Here is a 20,377-nt window from a genome sequence, read left to right as displayed (position 1 = left end):
AGCTGTGGAAAAATTGGACAAAACTATATTTGAGGGACATCCTGAGAGAATCAGAACAGACATGGTGTGGAAAATGAAAACGAGGGATTGTAAAAAAAGTCATCATTCAACTCTGTTTTTTCTGATGGTCTTTCATTTATCTGTATCCCCACTTTTTGCTCCTGGAATTAGACCTGGCTCACAGTTATAAGCCAGAGGTTACTTCCTGAGTAGCAGATTCTGTGTCTAACAGAGAACAGATTTCAGAACCATGCAAGTTTATATGTGCAGGTGGAGAGCACTGGCATGAGTTAATGTTATCTTGTCTCTGAGGAAAATTACACAATCATTGTTTTTGATAAAAATCCAGGGATCTTTTTGGTCAAGGTTAGATTATGTCTCCTTCCCATTAAAAAATTAACTGAAATTGGATACAAATGACCATACTGTGCCATAGAAGCTGTACAGTGACCTATTGGAAGACCATCTTATATATGAGATAAGACTTCACATCCTATAAAGTATGTTCCCAACAACTTCATGACAGTTGTGTAGTTGAAAACACACTTGTGTCCACAAGCACCTTTACTCCTCTGTTAATGCACATACACAGGTGATAAAGAAATTACCTTTTCTCATATGAGTCACAAAAAAATAACGATTTTTTTGAGTTTGAAACAACAGCAGATGATGATGCAAATGATTCTTTCTGATCCATTAGCTGTAGTAAATCTACATCGGAATCTAGACGGAAGTATTTAATTATTTCTTGCGCGGCCCAACACCAATTGGTCCGGGGGTTGGGGACCACTGGTTTAATGTACACAATCCTAGACATAATTTCTTGAAAACTCTATTTCGGAGTTGTGGGTTTTTAAACAACAACATTGACATTGAGTAGACACACCAAAACAGTACCTCAAGGCACTTACGCTACATTGAAGTATGAATCACTAACAGTAAGATTGAGTCATTGTGATATTCCTGAAGGGAATTCAAAACAAACACAGCACTATCACCTTGTGGCATCTATGAGTAACTCCAAAATAAACATTTTCTTCTGACTTTCATTTCAGCAGTAATTGCATTTGAATATAATACAACAGTGAGGGATTCTTTCTTCTTTTTTTGCTGAAGTGCTTCTTTTTCATTCAAGTCAAAAATTTATTATAATCTAAAGATTTGATTGTCTTAGTTTGAGACTAACTGACTTAAAGCTATATATTCTGTAAAATATTTTGGGTAGAACAAACCCTAAGTGATAGTCGTATCACTTGGGCTAGGACCTGTAAATTTGAGCAATAAGGTTGTCCATATTCCAGGAGCAGAGTACTCCAAAATTGTACTCAAGTCAGAGCAGCACTACTTCAATACATTCTTACTCAAGTAATAGTAAAAAATGACCATCAAAGAAAATACTCAAGCAAGAGTAAAAAAGTATTTGCTTAAAAGGCTACTCAAGTAAGATCACAGCATCTGATTTAACATTAAAGGGATATCATGACAGAAATAAAATAAAGTCAGGTGCAAATTGTGGCATTTTAAAGATTAAGATGAAACAAATGCTTACAGGGAGCAATGTGTAATTTTACTTTATTAAAGATCCAAAATATGGCCTACTAAAACTACACTAGTTGTACTCAAATAAATGAAACTAAGTAGATGCAACTAGCTGATACCAACCTCTGGAGGCAGAGCATCCCAGTTGTATTGGGGAAAGGCTTTGCTCTCTCTCCTGTCTTTCCTCGCTATAATTGGGTCCAGCCAGTAAACCAGTAAACCCACTCTCTCCCTGAAGTGGACAAGTGGACGTGGGAGTCCAGTCTTTAAGGCCTTGAAGGCAGAATGAACAAAATGATTAACATGTTTTCCAGAACCCTAGCTTTTATGACCTTGACATTCAGCAATCTTCTCATGACAAGTGGTTAATCTTTTAGCATAGCTATGGCAGTAACTCCCCCTTCCTGGAGAGAATCTAAAATCCCACAGCGTTGACTAGAGAGGAGGGCCAGATTCAAGAATGCTTGTTTGGCCACGGTCAAGGACAAAGACAAAGATGGAAAAACAGGGAGAAAGAAGTCAGATACATCAAGGGTTGGGGAGAGACAACAAGTTATAAAGGAGGCTAGAGAAGGGGAATGTAATATTGTATTGGGAATATAAGTAAAGTAGATTGAAGTATGAGGAAACAAAAAACAAGGGACAACATTTTAGGTTAACATGAATCCAAGAGCTGAGCTAATGGTCCTAATGGGGAGTTAGAAATCACTCATGGATAGAGGCCAGGTAGAGTTTCAGCACAATGTTTCTTCTCAAGAAACTATTGACAGGTGCTTGTGCCTGTTTTTTGTTTCTTTTGTGTTTCTCTCTAATTATTTCCGAGTTTATTACTGTAAGAAAATACTTTTTTCCATATTTAGTTGTTTATTTCCATTAGTTTATTCCTTAGTTTATTAACTAATATGTTTAAGTAACATATTAGTTAATTCCTCCGTATTTAGTTACCTGGTTTAACCTATTCTTTTCTCTGTGCTTGTACCTCATCGTTTGCATTTTTTCTATGTCTCTAGTTATTCTTCTTCTTTTGGATTTTTACTGGCGGGTGACATCTAACGTTAAGATGTATTATCGCCATCTACTATGCTGGAGTGTGGGCCCGCATAGTCCACACTCCAGGATAAATTCTAAATTCTACAATAATTTAGAATTTAATCTAAATTCTTATATATAATCCTGTTTCCTTCAAAAATCTAATAACTGCTTTATTTATTTTATGTTTAATTAATATCTTATTAAGTTTTAATGTCTCTATATCATATTTCCTAATTTCTTGATTTAGCTTCTCTCTACTTACTATATATTTTTCACAATGAATTATTACATGTTCTACTGTTTCCATATCCATACTACACTCACAACTACCTGTTGGATGTTTACCTATCAAATGTAAAGTTTTTATGTAACCCAGTATGTCCGAGCCGCAATCTTTTCATTACTACTTGCTCTTTTCGATTTTCTCCAATTATTTCCATATTCCCTACTGTCTTTTGTATATGAAATAAATGACGACCTTTAGTTCCTTCCTGCCACAATTGTTGCCATTCAGATTTAATTATGCTCTTAATAATTGATTTTAATTTCAGATTTACAATGCTACTTCCATAATTATACTTTGTTTTAAAGACACCTTAGCTAAATGATCTGTCATATCATTCCCTTCTATATCTTTATGAGCAGGCATCCACGTAAACCTAATCTTTATTTGAGCTTGTGTCATTCTAAATATAACTTCATAAATTTCATACACCAACTCCATGACTGTCAGATGAGGCATTTAAAATAGACATTAGTGATGATAATAAATCTGAACATATAAGAACTTTTTCAATTTTATTTTGATTTTTGAATTTAATTTTGAAGGCCATCAATATCGCTAACATTTCCACTGTATACACAGCTAAATGGTCAGATGTTCTTTGTTTCATAAATACACCTGGTTCATTAATAGTTTAAGCAAATCCAGTTTTATTTTAATCTAAATCTTTTGAACCATCTGTATATATAATTGCAAAGGATTTATACATATTCTTAATTCTGTCATTTACAAAACTTACCCAGTTATTATCTAATGTGTCTAGTTCAGCTTCCTCTGTGTTAATTATTCATCTTCCCCTCACTCTGCCTGTTTGCTGTTTTTCACAGCTGTTCCTAATCCCCTGATTAACTCACCTGCATTCAATGTCATTCTCCATTCATCACTCAGTACATCAGATGACTGTTTTTCATTGTTCTTTGTTGGTTCATCCATCCTCAGCTGATGTATTCTGCTTGAAACTACCCCAGTGAGTAATTCTTCCCTCAGTGTTTCTGGTATGTTTTGGGATTTATTTCATGTCTTCATTTTGTGTTTGAAATTTTGAACCTTGGACTTTGGTTTTGTAAGATGTCTTTTTTTATTATACAGGTTTTTTTTTCTCCACTTCTGCCTCCCTTTGCCCACGTTCGGGTGCCCCCTCCGAAACCACCAACCTCTTTTGTGACATTAATAGATAAATACTTTGATTTAAATCTAGATTAATATCAGAATCATTACAGTGTGGAAGAGGTTTGTACATTATTAATTCCAATGGAGAAACTCAACAACAGTAATTACATGAGATAAATCTTAGCTGTGTTTCATATATAGATCGCTGACTAAGGGTGAGTCACACGGCTCACCAGCCTGAGTCGACCTTGACTCATTTTCCTACAAATCTACGCTTCGATGACCTCTCCACCGTTGACATACAAGTACATACATTTCTATGGCACCTGTGACTGTGCGGTATAGTAAACAAAACAGAGAATTAATCAGAAGCAAGTTGTCGGGTAAAATTTGCATGTTTTCAGACGTGGGCGTAAAGATACTGATGTGCTTGCTCAGCCACCAAAAATTTTCCATTGTGCCCTTTTCCCTGCTGCGCTGTTGTCCTGGTGCCACAAGCATGGGTGTGGCCCTGTAGACAAAAAATGTGCATATGTTTCATCAGAAATAAGGATATGCAAACTGTGCATTGTTTGAATGGTCCTTCTGGTATTGTTTAAACCTGTTTGCAATTTCAACTAAATGGTAAAACCAAAGAATCTTAAAAGTTTTGGCGCTATGTAGTTGGAGTCTTAGTAAAGAAGTATCTATTGAAATGAATTATTACCACTTAGTGATGTTCAGTCTCTCAACCTTTATTTCACTCAATTTAGAAAGTGTTTTTAAATATATTTAAGCTTAAAATATCATTGCTAAGACAGTAAATTATTTGTTGATGATTAATGCACTGGGTTATATTATTAGAATTTCAAAATGTGTTTTTTGAATTGCAAAGAACTACTCTCAAAGCAAATTAAATAAATAACGTGAATCTAATTACTCTAATAAACCATGTATGTTTTTGTTAGTATCACACGTTTTTTTTTTTTTTTTAAACAGATATCTTATTATGTTTAAAACGACAGCCTTCTAAAAGTTTTTGGTCAACAAGATAAAGCATAAATTTACCTCTACTTGCTGGTAATATGAGTTTCACATGCAAGACTGCTGTGCATTCTGTAGACAACAAACCAAGCTTGAAGAAAAAAAAAGAAAAGTCTAATGTTACTCCCGGTGTTTGTCAGTTTGCCGTCATGCTTACTAAAGACTTGACCCCACCATTTTCTGTTCTGTGTGGTCTCTACATCACTCTGTCATCACTCTCTCTCTCCGTGCTTCTGTGTCTCTCTGCCCTCCCTCCCCTCCAGCTGATGTCAACCACCTGTCTGTGTGGGACCTCCCAGGCCCATCCTCTGTCTGCAAGCAGCATGCCATGTTAAGTGTGTGAGCAGATCTATGGTGAAAGAGATAGGGTGCCTGCTTTCCAGTTCAGCTGCTTGTGTTTTCTGGTTGTGCATGTAATCTCTGATAAATCAAGTCTTCTCAAATGCCTTCATGTTCAGTGAAAAATCTTAATGAAATGCCATAAATACTCGGATTTTAGATGACAATTCTATTAGAAAATTTGAAGACGAAGGCCAAGAAAAGCAGTTATAAAGACCTTGAAGTCATAGTGATTTAGGGATCATCTCTGGCTAACACAGATGGAAGCAAGGACGGCATTTTAATTCTGTCTGCTGGCTGAGAGCAGTCTGTAGCAACTAGCCAGTGGCTCATCCCTCTGCATTCTGTGCATTCTCCCATCAGAACAATCCAAATAAGTGCACAGTGAGTGGCTTTGCTTTGGTTCTTGGGGCTAAGGTGTATGCATGCATTTAATACACATCCAAGTAGACATACATATATATATACTGTATACATACATATACACAGTATATACACATGTGCATAATTCACAGAACTGCTAAAGAAATAACATTCCTGTTTCATTTGACTTCTGACAGGAAATGAATAAGAACGGAAGTTTATAAATTCATCTCACTGTAGAGCATCTTTTTAAAAGCCCAAAATGTTGCTTGCTTCTTAATCAACACTATAAAATAAGGAAATATTTTTACCATAATGATGGCAACAAGGTAGAGGTTCTTGTCATGTCCAGACAAGCTGCATCCCATTTGGGATAAAGGGCAAGGAAGAGGGAGACGAAGACAGTGTCATCAAAACAATCCAAATGTACACACACACACGCGCGCGCATATCAAAAGAGTTGCAGCGAAACAATTCAAAACAGAAGACATGCACTAAGTCAACAGATTAGCACCATGACAAAGTTATTCTTGCTCTGAAAAAGGTTTCAGCAATTTGATGATTTATCAGCTACTGTGTTTACACATGCATGAAGAAACAGCGACTCATAGCTAAGCACCAGAGAGGCATTTAATGCAGAATGTGCAGACATGTCTGCACACTTAGGTGTCACTTTTTGAAGCATATACTGTGATCACAAACACAAGAAAAGTATCACACAGAGGAAGACAGAAAACCTAAATGTAGCACCTGTCAAAAATAAGAACGGCAAATGTCAAACGCTGACTCACACAGCAACAGCCCTGGGTTCAATTTTCCATTTGGAAAAATACAAACATGGGAGTATGATAGTTTGACCTATTGTACAATAGGAAGAGGCAGAAAAACAGGTCCAGATGAAGAAACGACACATGTGAGACAACTTGTCTGTCTAATCTCAGAAAGATCTAAATATCAAACAACATCGGTGCTGTTCGTAAACAACCTCGCTTTTAGACTTTGTGAAAAATTTTTAAATAAAGTAACTTTAACAGCAATTACAATAGAAGAAACAAAAAAAATAATCAATTTGTCACATAACTCATTAGATAATGAAGCACAACTTGCCTGTACATAACAAGTGAAAAGAACATATTAAAAATGCACACAAAAAAATCACAGGAAGAACCACTTCTCAACCTTTAAGTTTGGCCACATTTCCCATTTTTCTGCCCTAGTCTCTGCTCTAAGCTCCTGTGTTTATGGTTTTAAATTCTGACCTTCCCTGCCTACCAGATGCCTATGTTCCTCCATAGGCTCAGACGTGAAATCCCAAGGATGAACTCTGACCTTTTGTCCTCCCACTGATTCCAGACAGATCTTACAATTGGCTGCTTTTCACCAGATGTCCTTAAACCCTAGTGCTGAATGAAATGAGAACCATGCTCAATTTACATTATGAGCCATGAATGATCACCTCCTTACCTTTTGTAAATAGATGCTTTCCTGTATATGTTCAAACATCTTTTTTTGTTTTTTCCTACAGGAAGGGTGATGGAGAGATTCCACTTGTTTAATTGCATGTTTTGCTTGCAGAGTAAACTTTTGTGCAATCCGAGTTTGGCCAGTGTGAAAATGTTTTGCTTGCAAAATGTCAGCTACCTAACATCGTCATTATCTTAAAATAAAAGAAGTGAAGACAAAACAATGAAATTATTTAAAAAAATAAAAAAAAATAAAAAATCTTTTATGCATTTGGAGAATTTTTATTTTTGGTTTCAAATGGAAATTCCTGAAGGAGAGTGCAGCTGCAATGGATTGCTTGCTGTTTTGTTTTCTGTTATATTTTAAGTACCAGGCATTCAGGTGCCAATGATACCTGTCACCAGCTTGACTCTAACTCTCCTTGAGTCCCAACAGCAGATTTAGGTTTTTGCTTTATGAAATGCTAAGCTAACAGAAAACAGTGAGAACATTATAATGAAGGAAATGGAAGAAAACAGCAAGGGATGTGCTTTTGCTTTTCAATTGACTTAGATTTTGGCTTGTGTTTGTGGTCAATTATGGTTCTTTTTTGTGTTCTGTTTTTTGTGTATTGCTTTAGATATTTATTTTAGTGTTACTTTTTAGCTTTTTGTTCATAAGATCATTTGATAGCTTGCTTGGCTCCAACTATGTTCGTTTCTGTGTCAATTAATCTCCTGCCCTCAGTTTCCCTGCTCAGGTTTCTTCCCAGTTACACTGCCTTCCACAAAGTTTTCACACCTGCGTCTCAAGTCACTTATTCACCATCCCAGTAGCTAAATCAGTTTCATTACCTCTGATCAGTGAAAAAGTGTCACGTCCAGCATAAGGAAGTCTTGTCTTTTCGGTATCAGTGAGTTGTGTTAAAATAAAGTTTAAGTGCCTTAAAAGGAAACTGTCAATTGTCTATGAAATGTGGAGATGCTTTGGTGGTTCTTTCAGATTGTGAGGAAGAGAAAGACTTTAAGCAAATGTCAGGAAGGCAGAATTACATAGATCAGTTTTTACTTTGTTTGCCATGTAAGAAGTGCCTTAATATGTTGTTTGTTTTGTTCTGCCACCATATCAATGAAATTTAGAGATAGTAGATAACTTAGAGATAGTAGACTGTCAGGTTAACCTGACAGTCTACTATTATTTCCACAATTTTCTACTAGTTATTTCAGTTTTTCTAAAACTTGCATTATAGGCAGCAAAAACAAGCAGAAGATAACTGTTCTTAGACTGAGAACATCACTGCTTTTCCAAATGTGAAAAATGTCAATCAGAATATGATTGAAAATACAGATGAAATTCCTGCAAGTCTCTGAATCACAATTTTGGTTGAATTTTAAAATGAAATGCACTCATATGTGGAAAAAAAATTACGCTTTTACCTGCTGACAACACCATGTTGTTTCTTTATTTAGTTGGATACTTATTACCCATAGTTACAACCATTACAAATGTATTGTAATCTATTTACTTAAAGTCCAATATTAAGCTACAAATGACAACTGGAAAAATACATTGGTAGTGAAAATTATTACTAACATTTCCATCAATAACATTTTAGCTGCATTTGTTGCAGAATGGTAATAAGCATGTATTGTATGCAGATAATTACATATGTATTTTCCATTCAGGTGATTAAAAAACAAATCAATTTATTTATTCTTTCCTATTTACCATAAATTATTTGTCACATATGTTTCACATTTTAGATTATTTTTGTAGAATGTGAAACTGAAAGGTTGGGGACATTGACAGATGACATATTTAGCTTGTAACAGCACAGTTGTCACTGTTTTCAATCAATATTTGGATGAAAACACAATAATCAGCGTAAAAGATGAAGGGACCGTCCAGATCAGGGATCTTCAACTTCAGTTCTCAAGACCAAGTGTCCTGCAGCTTTTATATGTGTCCAAGCAAACAATAAAATGGCTGAATTACCTCCTTAGTGTGCAAGTTCTCCAGATGGAGTCGTGCTAATGACCTGATTATTTGACTCAGGCATTTTGAAGCTAAGAAACATTTAAACCTTGCAGGACTCTGGCCATAAAGGACTGGAGCTGACGACCGCTGGTCTACATCCAAATCTAAAACTGACAGAACCAGGAACATATATTGACACAAACCAAATAGAAGATGAAAAAATATATAAGATGAAACCTAGGTGGAAAAAGTTTATAAGAGACTGGGACTAGGATGAGGACCCTGGGTGTTTTAAACACAATACTAATCATACTAAGCATTTTGCAGTTTATTTAAAAGGGAAAAAGTAAAGTTAAAAAAATCATATAGTACATAGAACTAATTAACTCTCTCTCTAATCAGATTTGTAAATAGTTACTTTCTATATCATTCTTCAACATGCTAAAGCTATTATAATGTTATATTAGAAATATTATGCTTTTGATATAGTCAAGTCATCATCATTATGGCTCTTTTATATCTTACCATCCTACAAATAACACATATAGCTTCACAAAATGTAAAACCAGTTTAACTTAAAATTGGTGAACACCCAATATGACTGTTAATAACAGGTGGTAATTTTCCACAAATGTGTAAACAGTGTAGCATGTTTCAACCTCTGGCTAACCCAGCATACATCATAGTTTGCACTAACATGCAAGACATTCAGAATCTTGTACAAGTCTCTTCAGAGTTCTCTGTGGCTCTTGCTCCCTCTTCAACATATAGTCCACACTCACACAGATTACACAAAAATACACACATAAACAATGCACACAGGAATACACTGGTGCTAACAGAGAGAAAGCAGTAACTCAACTTCAAAGGGAAACCTGAGAGGGTCATGAATAATCACAGATATCTTTGTCTGAAGGGGAAAACAGCACTGTCCATCTGCCCTCCATACACATAGAAACATGAGTTCAAATGCCTTAAGCTGTTTTTAGCTCTGGCACCAGGTTCGCTTCTTAGTCCGTGAAAAATTGGTGCAAATCTGTTTTAAAGTCCAACAATTTGAAAGAATACATTTCAAACATATTCATCAATGAAACATACTTTTATGCCAGAAGGCCACAGCCATGACACACAGTTAACAGTTGAATTGCAGCACATGTAGGGAATCAGTGAATTAGGAGATTTTTAGTTCACCTCTTTTCACTAAGCAAGGAATTTGACAGAATACCAAACTTTTTCTCAAGCAGAAATTATCTCTCTTTTTATCTTTATTTCACAGAGCAAGAAATAAGGATTAGGACTCTTTAGAAAGTTAATTTTGAATGTGCAGTTGTAACAGTAAAAGCAACATGAACCTGAGGGGAGGTTTGAGGAACCGCACCATGGGATTTTTGCGTTTTGTGTCCTAAAAAGAAGTCATTGAAAAATTGTCAGCATCCATGTTGGTTCACACCAGCCACAAAAATCACTTAAATTTTTTTTTTTTTTTTACCTTCCACAGTTTTGTCTTTGATACTTAATGTTTGATGTTTAATTACTCAGGAAAACAGCAGCACAGATACATTGATGTTAGTGCAAAAATAAGTGATGAAATCACTATTTTTTTTTAGTATCACATTTGTTTTTTTTTTGATGTTGATATTTAATTTAAAACAAAATCAACCTGACCTTTCGCAACATGGCTAAATCAATTTGAAGTTACTCCTGAAGCCCTTGATGTCTAATGTTGGTTTGTGTGAGTAAATGTTTGTTCGTCATGACATTCCTGCTTTGTCAAAGCCCGAAAAGAATTCCATGTAGGAGTGGCAGGCATAGAGTCGGTGTTAAATTCACAAACTTGTCTTGAAACATAAATATACAACTCTGGATATAAAAAAAACTGTATAATAATAATAATAATAAAAGTTCAAAGGCACGCCCACACAAGCACCAGGCCCCTCCCTCAGATAACCTCCGTAACTTCATGTTAGACACTGGAGCTCATCAGAATCTACAAGTCTTTTGAGGGTTGTGTAACATGAGTGGGAAAGAAAGACAGATAGAAAAAAAAAAAAGGTAGAGAGGGGGGGAGACGAGGTAACCTGATGTCCCAGGAGTTTACTGAGCAGTAAATGACTTCCCATTGAAGTTTGGAGAACCCCTTTCTTTTCTTCTCTAATCTTCATTTCTGTATTCTCTGCTCTGCTGAAGCTCGACCCAGTCCTCCCCTCTCGCTCTCTTAACAAACCCAGAAAATGATTGTGTGTGACGCAAAAATGCTGACAGCACATGGCACCACAAACATTAGCAGTGTTATCTTGTAAAACTTTTTTTATGGCACCTCCTGTGTGCTGTTTCCAGCTGAAATTTTCTCCCCAGCAAGCAGGACTAACTGCCTGGTGCTTAACCTCAGCCTTACCAAGAGGGCTTCACTTTCACTAAGAAGCAGGTAAAGGAGGAAAAGAGAAAAAGAAAAGAGTCTTTAAAAATAAACGCCATGCACACTCCTCAGGTTTTACCTCAACTCCCAAATCAGAAGAACAAAACTCACCACGTTATAATGCTCCTTCTCCTCTCTCCACTGTTGGATAAAAGTTGAAAAGTAAGTCAGCTATATTCCTCTTCTCTTGTTTTCCCCCAGAGCTGCAGAAGAATTATCCCAAAATCAAAATCCCGCTTCTGCATCCAGGTCTTGGGCCATCCACTTCAGTCTGTGTGCCTCCCACAGTCTGTGGTGATCTTTAGTGAGAGTCTCCTCCCTGCAGGTCCTAGTGCTGGTGTCATTCATGTATTCCTTTCATTTCACTCCTTCCTCTGTGCAACTCTTTCTGAAGCGCAAATGCTTTTAACCAGTCCTGTCGCTTAGGGTCCCTTCTGACAGCTTTCTTGAGATAACCTTCTACAAGAGTTTGACTATAAGTAAATAACAACTAACATGTCAAAGGAGTGAAAGTCAATAAAACAGATTCTCAAACATTTTGATAAAATTCCCACGCTGTTTAATTCCAAGAGTTGATTTTATAAAATAACGCATGCCTAAAAACAAGTTTATTTGTACATGCATGCATGTACAAGAAAAGAAGTTTGATGGTCTGGTGGAGTCAGGAATTTATTTAGTTCTGCTACTTGTCATCGTTGAACAATGTAAAGAAAGCAAAGAAAAATGTCAAAACGAGCGACTGTGATATCCCATCACCACAGTAGCTGCCAGCCACACCCTGTATTCAACGGACTCCTTCTGCTCTGGTATCGCAACACTTCTGACTTTCTTGTTTATGAATATATAAGTCTTATCATAATGTCCTGGACATGTTTCTGCACAGTCTTTCTGGTTTTGTGCGTGTCTTCCATTTCAAGGTTTTCCCTTGACCTGAACCGTATCATTGTCAGAGCCCCTAGCGCTGAACACTCGGATATCCCAACCATGCCAACCAACAGAAGAAAAAAAAAAAAAAAAAAAAAGAAAGAGAAAGGAGGGATTGTGTGTCAGTGTCATCGCTTTTTATTCTTGCTGGGAAGATTAAATGTATTGTTTCATCTGAAAAATTAAGATATTTCGTGTTAAATAATCGAAAACTTTATGGGTTTCAAATTAGGCTTGAAAGGAAAACCAGTAAAAACATGAGAAGGCTCTCTTACCGCTAAAGAGTTTTGACCCCATGGGGTTGACTTCAAACCCAAGCGAACATTGTTCCCTTTCAGACGTCCACCAGTATGCATGGGTGCTTGTGTGTGTTTGGCCGTGCGTACAAGACGGTCACTGTCAAAACCGCCTCTGTCCTTGTTATCACGCCTCTGAAAGGGGAAACCCCAGATATTGAACTATGGCCCTGCACCCCGCTCAGTGGTTGGTTAAGGGGCGAGAAAGGCTGAAGAGGGTTGAGTACTTTGACTGAGAGGGTGGAGAAGAGGTCAAGAGTGCAACCATATTCTCATATTTGAGGCATTTTAAACACAGGGGCTTCTGCAGATGTCCTTTGTGTATGAATTTGAATGTGTTTTAGGCAAAATCTTTGGATAGAATGTAATATATATATATATATATATTTTTTTTTATCTCAGTTGCATTTATTAGAGTACTTTAAAACATCTTTAAAGACTTTTTAATCCAGACACAATAAGTTGTCTGCAAGAGGCAGTTATCTTAAGGTGCTTGTGGCAGGATTTCAAGCACTAAAATGGGGAATTTATCTTTGTTACAGTGCATTATTCATAAAGGAATACCACATAGATGAAGCGACATGCAATCTCGACAACACATAAAAAACAGTCTTTGTTTTCATGAAAGCACTCACCTTTTAGTCTCTGTTAATAATTTTCTGAATGACATAGCAGTCAAGTGGTTGGACAAGTTCTCCATGGCGCAAAATGTTGTTTCAAGACAGAGAGTGTCCACACACACACACACACACACACACACGCACAATTATTACAACAGACGCCACAAGTTGTTCACGATATTCTAAGTATTCATGTTCCTGTCATTTGTCTTTAAGAGAACTACATTTCCCAGAATGAAGAAACTGGTTAGAACTCAAATTGGGCAGCGTTTGATCATGTAGTTGCAGGAATAACCCCAGTTCCTGTTACCTATTCTGACTTATGTGAATATCATAGAACTGCTACTTGTCTATGACAACATCCTAACAGGAAATTGTCATTTTCCTCAGAAATGGTAAAAGTTTATTTATCTTTTCAAAGAGAAATCAACACTGAAATATAGAGAAAATGTCTTGAATGAGCAGTTTCCAAATTATTTAAACTTTTTCCATTATTCAAGGAACAGTGCAAAATCATTTTGTCTAATGTGAAACACCAGATGCACAAAGGTGCTGGTGAAGCCCTTTTTTTCTTCACCAGCAAAAAAGGGCTTTTTTGCCCCAAGTTAAAATGAATCCTTTTTTTTTTTTACTGACACTCTCAATAACTAATAAAAATGCTTTTGTCCAAGAATGAAAACTTATTAAATGGCTGTGAAACTCTGTTCTTAAGAGGCTGAATTGTATTTTGAAATCATTAGCTGCTTATTAAACTCACTGTTATTGAAAAAATGAGTCGATGTTTAATAAAAAAATGTAAAAGGCCAATCATATCAGAAAAATAATATGTTGAGATATATTGTTTTACTTTCTACATTCTGTTTAAAATCCTCTGCAATCTGTAGAACAATTTTTTCAAGGGTTTTAATGAAACATATGCTGGGTTTTGTCAGATTTCACCTTTTTTGATGCATAATAAGTTGTTAAAAATTAGACAGGTATGGACTGCAAGCAGGCTTGTCGACATCAAGCACATTTCATCTAAGACAGCCTGCTGCAATTCGTGCAAAACAGAATAAACACAAATCTCTGGAGATCTAACCTTGACAGTTGCTTGGTTCCCTCACTCTGGTTTCCGGTCTTGGCTTTTACACTCTTGGATTTTCCCAGACTTCTCAAACATTTTCCTAATGTCTTACTCTGCAAATGGTGAAAGAAGTACATTCTGTAAGATATCGTAATTTTCCAATTATCCATTATTGCTTGATGGGACAAACTCCCTTTCATCTGAAGCCAGACACACCCTCTTGCCAACAGTTGACTTGATAATTAAGGAGTCTTCCTGAATTATGAATCCTGTCTTGTTTATTAAATTCGTCTTTGTGTTACCCTTTTAATGTGTGTGTTTAAGGCTTTAAATATGACATTTATTTAAGTGTTATGTATGCAAGGAACTTGGCCAATGAAGACATAGCCCAGAATCTATTAAGTTAAAGTTTGAACATACAGAAATTTGGATTAAATATAAATTATATTAATGTATATGACATTTTTTGCATTGGCAGCAGAGTAAATAGTTATGACATGTTACAACATTATCAAGAGTGCTTTGTAATGCTTGCAAAAACCAGTGCGAATCACAGACAGTCTGTTAATTAGGTGAGGATTGGGGAGATTCTTTTGACATATTCAGTGAAAACCTTAATAAAGATCACTGATTGTGGCTGTCCGCCTAGGTGTCCATTGGTGACATAGAAAATAAATGAGTTGCTTAATATCATCTGCACTTTTGTTAAAGGTAGTCACATCTACAGTATGTATGCATGTTGTCCTGTGAGGTAACTGAATAGCTGTTGCTCTGCCCATTAGATAGTTCATCCTCCTACACCCTCATCATGGCCTTGTTCTGACGCACCCCAGAAGCCTCTTCACTCATTGACTCTTCTGTCTCCTTCCACCCACGGTCTCGCTATACAGAATTCAGCTATTGTCCCACTAGGGACGGACACAGAAGAGAAAACAGCCCGGTTTGGTTTCAGACACATCATGCACAGTATGCACAGATGGATCTCGAATCACTGGAAAACATATAATGTACAGAGAAAAAAAACGTGTATATCCTGGTGTGTGATATCCAACATGATTTCACAATTTAAATACCTTTCTAGCTGTTCCCACACTTGTCCTCCAAGTCCAATCTTTTCGCAGTGGAAATCAAGAACTTTATTAAACCCAACCCCCTTGTGTGTGTTTATGTGTTCCTGTGTCTCTCACTGTGTTTCTACTGGGAAAATGAGCGTAGTAACCTTTAGCCTCTCTCACCATTGTGTCCGAGATATGCCCCACTGCTACTGAAACATATTCCCAGAGATCTTTGCGCAATTTTAAATCTACCAACATCTTGTGTTAATTTCACGTCTGGGTCTTTGCCAAAGTGAAGGGATGAGAGTCTGTATTGAGATTAGGGATTGTAGAATCTCTCAAATACTCTTTCAGTCTCCAGCAATATCTGCTTAAGATGTTAACATTTTTCTTTCAATGGTTCAGGATTTTTTGCTCTTTTTAATTTGATTCAAAGTTTCTAGGCATTTATTTGAACTTTATATGTCAGTCATTTTTATAAGTATTATGTCTTGTTTAATGACTAGCTGTTCTACACACAAAAAACCCATAATGGAACTCCAGCATGAGAATCTGCTGATTTACAGGCCTCATCTCCAAACGTTTTATTGACTGTACTTACAAAATCAGTATGGAATACTTACCTTGTACAAGAACACATAATGTCTAAGAGCCAGAGCTAGTAATGGTCTTGGTAAAGTAACAAAAGTCATTAACTATGAGCAGGAAATCACTTAACTCTTGCCCTCACCAAAATTGTAAAATCTTGTTGTGGTTAAACCATAAGCATAGCCAAAGATAGAACAAGAAAACCTTATCATTCTCACAATCTTACCCTTAACCTAATTTCCACACGGAATTTCCAGCGTTTTTGTGGTTTGACTTTTGCTGCTTCTAGAAAAGCAAAAGTCACAAGGAGTTTTTCTCGTTTTACAGAGATTATATGAGATACACAGTTTCAACGGTCATTGCCCTCCACTTATTGTGACAGTGACATGACTCACCCGACTGCAGCACATGTAAGAGCATATTCTCAACATGTTACAAAGCTCTTGAAGATCATTCTTGTCAATTTGTTAAAGATTTTTTTTTTTCGCTTTCACTTGTCATTAGCCCTGCATAGCTGAGCAATAAGCATGCACAAGCAGGTATCTGTTGATTTGTGGTGTTGCCAACAAACACTTGGTATCCTACACAATTAAACATCAAAACACATCACAGCTTCTTGTGGATATCTTTATTGAACCCAGTCACTCCATCTGCTAGCACAGAATAATGAAAATAAAAATAAATAAAACTCAAATGAGAAGTTACATAAGTAATAATTTGCCTCACAACAAACATTGCTTGTTTACATCTGCACAAATTATCTGCACAAATTAAGAAATTTAAATAAAAAAACATTTTGTATTTAAATAAAATATGTATTATATGTACATATTCTGACTGTTGACCTATTTCTATTTTGCTGTCTTACATGAAGCACACTAAAAATAAATATAAGAGAAATATGTTCATTTTAGTTCCAAGTTTACATCTAAGTTGTAAACTTAGTAAAGTAACAAAAATATGTACAAAGACATTAACTATGAGAAGGAAATTACTTAACTCATGCCAACAGTCATGCCAGTTGGAATGACTGTTTTTTTCTCCCAGTCATGCCAACATCATGCTAGCAATGTTTTCCAATGAAACCTAACTGTAACATCTTGAGATGGGCTTATTAAATCTGGATATATTGGAAACATATTTTTTTTAACTGGGTATTGCTGTCAGCATTTTCCAGACAGTGACCAGACAGTGAATTCATTTTGGAAAAAAAAAAGCCTGTCTTCTTCTCACTGTTTTTGACTGGAATGATGCTGATGGCATAGACTGTGCTGCACAGGCTACCTGCTTTGTCAGGTGATTGTTCCTGGTAGTTGTGGCAGATAATGCATCAGATGTGCTGATTTACATGATTTTTCTATGACTACAGAGAAATTGATGCTTTGTTAAATACTAGTTTCGAGATAATCAGCTGGCATAGAGCAATATGCAAAAACAAAAGCTCTAAAATTTCCAACCTTGAACTTATACCTTGAAGTGAGTCATGCAGTAATGACAGTGTTTGTTACCATCCAGGTAACAACATTACTTGACAGGAAAAGTCTGATTTTTATTAGCCTATTACCAGCAATTTTTAAAATTACGTAAGCCTGTTTCAGTTGCACATTATTACTGTGTGACACGTACAATCAGAAAACATTGGGAGATTTGATGATATGTGATCAATTTTAAACTTTTAGACTAGGAGAGGCTTCAGATGCTGGATTCAAGATGTTTTTTGCTCTACTGACCTTCACTACTTGTAGAAATGAGCCAAGTAAATAACAGACCTGTTTCAACATTGCACATTTGCCAAAATGAGCACACTATTCAACCATTGCTCCATTTTAGGTTTTGTTTTCTCAGTTACAAGGCCTTAAGCCAAAACCTGTCAACATTAAGAGATGGTGGCAATTCTGTTTCCTGTTGACTACATCTTTGGCTTCACCCAGGTAAATAAGATAGCAACCCAACCTGTTTTCCAAGGCCACAATGCTATTTGCAAGTTTCTACTAATTCTCTTGAAGAAAGTATTTACCTGTCGTTCAAAAGCACGCACTAATGATTTAACTAAGCAAGGGAAATTGTCAGTTTGTAAGCATTTCAGAGGAATTTCAAAACTCAACCACAGATGGACAGAATGTTTGGGTGAGAAGAGGTGAAGAAATGTGAGTTAATTTTGAGAGGTGAGTAAAAAAAGACACCTGGTATCTGAACAAAGCTGCAGCTGTTTTGGCTTTACTCTTTGAAAACCCCACAGAGTGTCTTTGAAAAGGGTTAAACTGGGTCAACATGCATACTCGTGCACATACCCCCTCACATACCAATAGGAAGGCATTTATACATATGTGGCTCACACAGGTCCAAACACAACTTGTCAAATGAGAAGTTGTGTTTCCTTAGGTTGAAATGAAAAAGGTTTAATGTTTCTGTATAATTGCATGTTTATGTGGAGATGCTCAAGTGACAGTGTTAAGTGTATTAATATAAAACTGTAATCCTGCTATATGGCAGTCTGTCAATTTTGGCTATTAATTATTGCAGGGTTGCTTTCTCTGACAGGGTTATAAGTTTAAGCCAACAAAGATGTATATATATTCACCTTATGACGCTTAAGAGATCCCAGGGTGTTTCCAGTTGTGACTAATCTGAATAGTTTAGCAACCAGGTGAAGGCATGTAAAAACCCTGAAGGTGATTACAGTATATGACTGGAATGCATGGGAGTTGAATTTCGGTGGTACTGTATATGTAGTAAGATTGTATTTTCAGGAAAACCTCAATAACCACATTACAAACATAATAATTTAGATCTGACACCCACACATCACTAACAAACAATCCAAACACAGTTTTGCCTGTTGCTATTGTAATAACTGCTTAAAAGTTAATACACGACAGCAGGTTGTATACACTCTTATATATGTTCTTTTGGAGTAGATGCACTTGAAGAAGCTCCTACTCTTTGCATTCAGTCTGTTATCCCAATAATGCCTTGCCATTATGCCGTTTACAGTCATTCTTAGATGCGTTGGACTGAGGAGTAGCTTGTATAATACTCAAAGTTTCACCAGGTGCTTGTTAGTTGCTGTTACCACTACTCTGGAGGAGTTATGTGGGAAAGGTGCGTGGGAGGGGTGCTCTATGAGGCGGAAGCTTGGCTGGGGACAGCAACTCAGAGGAGGAGCTTTGTGAAAATAAGCAATGCTTCATGACAGCAAGTATTTAGGCATCCCCAAATGGCTGCCACCAGAGATTCAAGAATTCTTCAAACACGAGCTTTACAACATTATAACATGATGTAAAGGTCAATAAGGTCAATTTTACACAGTGTTACTGATTTCCAAATGTTTTAAATGTGGACTAAAACGTAGTCTCAACAAGAAGCTAGGTAAGGGATACTGGGAGCCTTCAACTATGGCTCCAAATATCACCACATTGTTGTCCTAATCTACTTTATCGTAGTGCTTGGAATTGGCTTCCTGGCAATGCAACAAGCAGTGAGGGGCTACTTCATGGCTGCTTGATCCATGAACTGGGGTGCTTTGGAAGCATCTCTCCTTGTCAGCAGCATAGGAAGTGAGCATTTCATTGGACTTGCTGGGTTTAGTGTAGCTGCGTTGGAATTCAACACTACCGTTGCCTCAGTTGCTGTGTATATTCAGTGTTGGAGTTTACACCATGACAGAGTACCTGTCCAAACAATAGGGAGGACGGTGCCTGAAGGTGTGTTTTCTGCTTTATCTCTCATGCTTTACATCTCCACTAAGCTGTCTGTGAACCTCTACTCAGGAGCCTTTTTCATTCAGGAATCCTTTGGGTGGAACCTGTATCGTTCCATCATCCCCCTGGAGGTCTGGTTGTTGTCATCTACTTAGTCCAAGCATTCTAGATAATCTCTGAAGTGCTCTATCTTATAGGGATCAACTTTATCCAAAATGGAGGTCTTGGCAGGATAAGATTCAAAAACATGCAGGTCAATCCAAACATCACTTCCGTTCTTCTGTCTTCACCAAATCTGACATTTTCTGTATCCTGCAAACAGTATCTCAGATGCTCAACAAGACACTAAAAATCCTGCAAGGCCCAAAAGATCCTGACCTCCTTTGGCCTGATGTGTTGCTGGGTCAAACCCCTGCCTCAATTTAGTAATGGTGTGCATATTAAGTAATTGTACAGTGAGTTGTGGCTGCAAAGAACATCGCTGATGCCAAAGAGTCTAACATCAGGGCTTCCTCAAGATTCTTTCTATGTTTATTATCATATTAGGGTTGATTTCCAGGGTCTTCTTTGTTGACAAGCTGGCATGCAATAGTCCAAAATGA

General features: G+C 36.7%; 1 protein-coding gene and 1 pseudogene across 3 annotated transcripts in view; one reads left to right on the top strand and one right to left on the bottom strand.

Moving 5' to 3' along the window:
• ngfa (nerve growth factor a (beta polypeptide)) overlaps positions 1 to 11,818 on the bottom strand; it is a 21,325-nt gene extending 9,507 nt beyond the window's left edge. For 2 of the 3 annotated variants that reach the window (XM_032566153.1, XM_032566171.1), the window contains exon 1: positions 11,637 to 11,818. The gene's annotated coding sequence lies outside the window, so the exon portion shown is untranslated. Of the gene's footprint in view, positions 1 to 1,662; positions 1,813 to 11,636 lie in introns of all 3 variants that reach the window. The other variant, XM_032566162.1, reaches the window with a different exon arrangement.
• LOC116719865 (sodium/myo-inositol cotransporter-like) overlaps positions 1 to 20,377 on the top strand; it is a 25,529-nt pseudogene extending 5,152 nt beyond the window's left edge.

This window comes from Xiphophorus hellerii, chromosome 1, assembly GCF_003331165.1.
Source record: "Xiphophorus hellerii strain 12219 chromosome 1, Xiphophorus_hellerii-4.1, whole genome shotgun sequence".
Taxonomy (NCBI): domain Eukaryota; kingdom Metazoa; phylum Chordata; class Actinopteri; order Cyprinodontiformes; family Poeciliidae; genus Xiphophorus; species Xiphophorus hellerii.
Note: the sequence above shows the minus strand (reverse complement) of the source record. Positions and strands in the feature narration are given on the sequence as shown.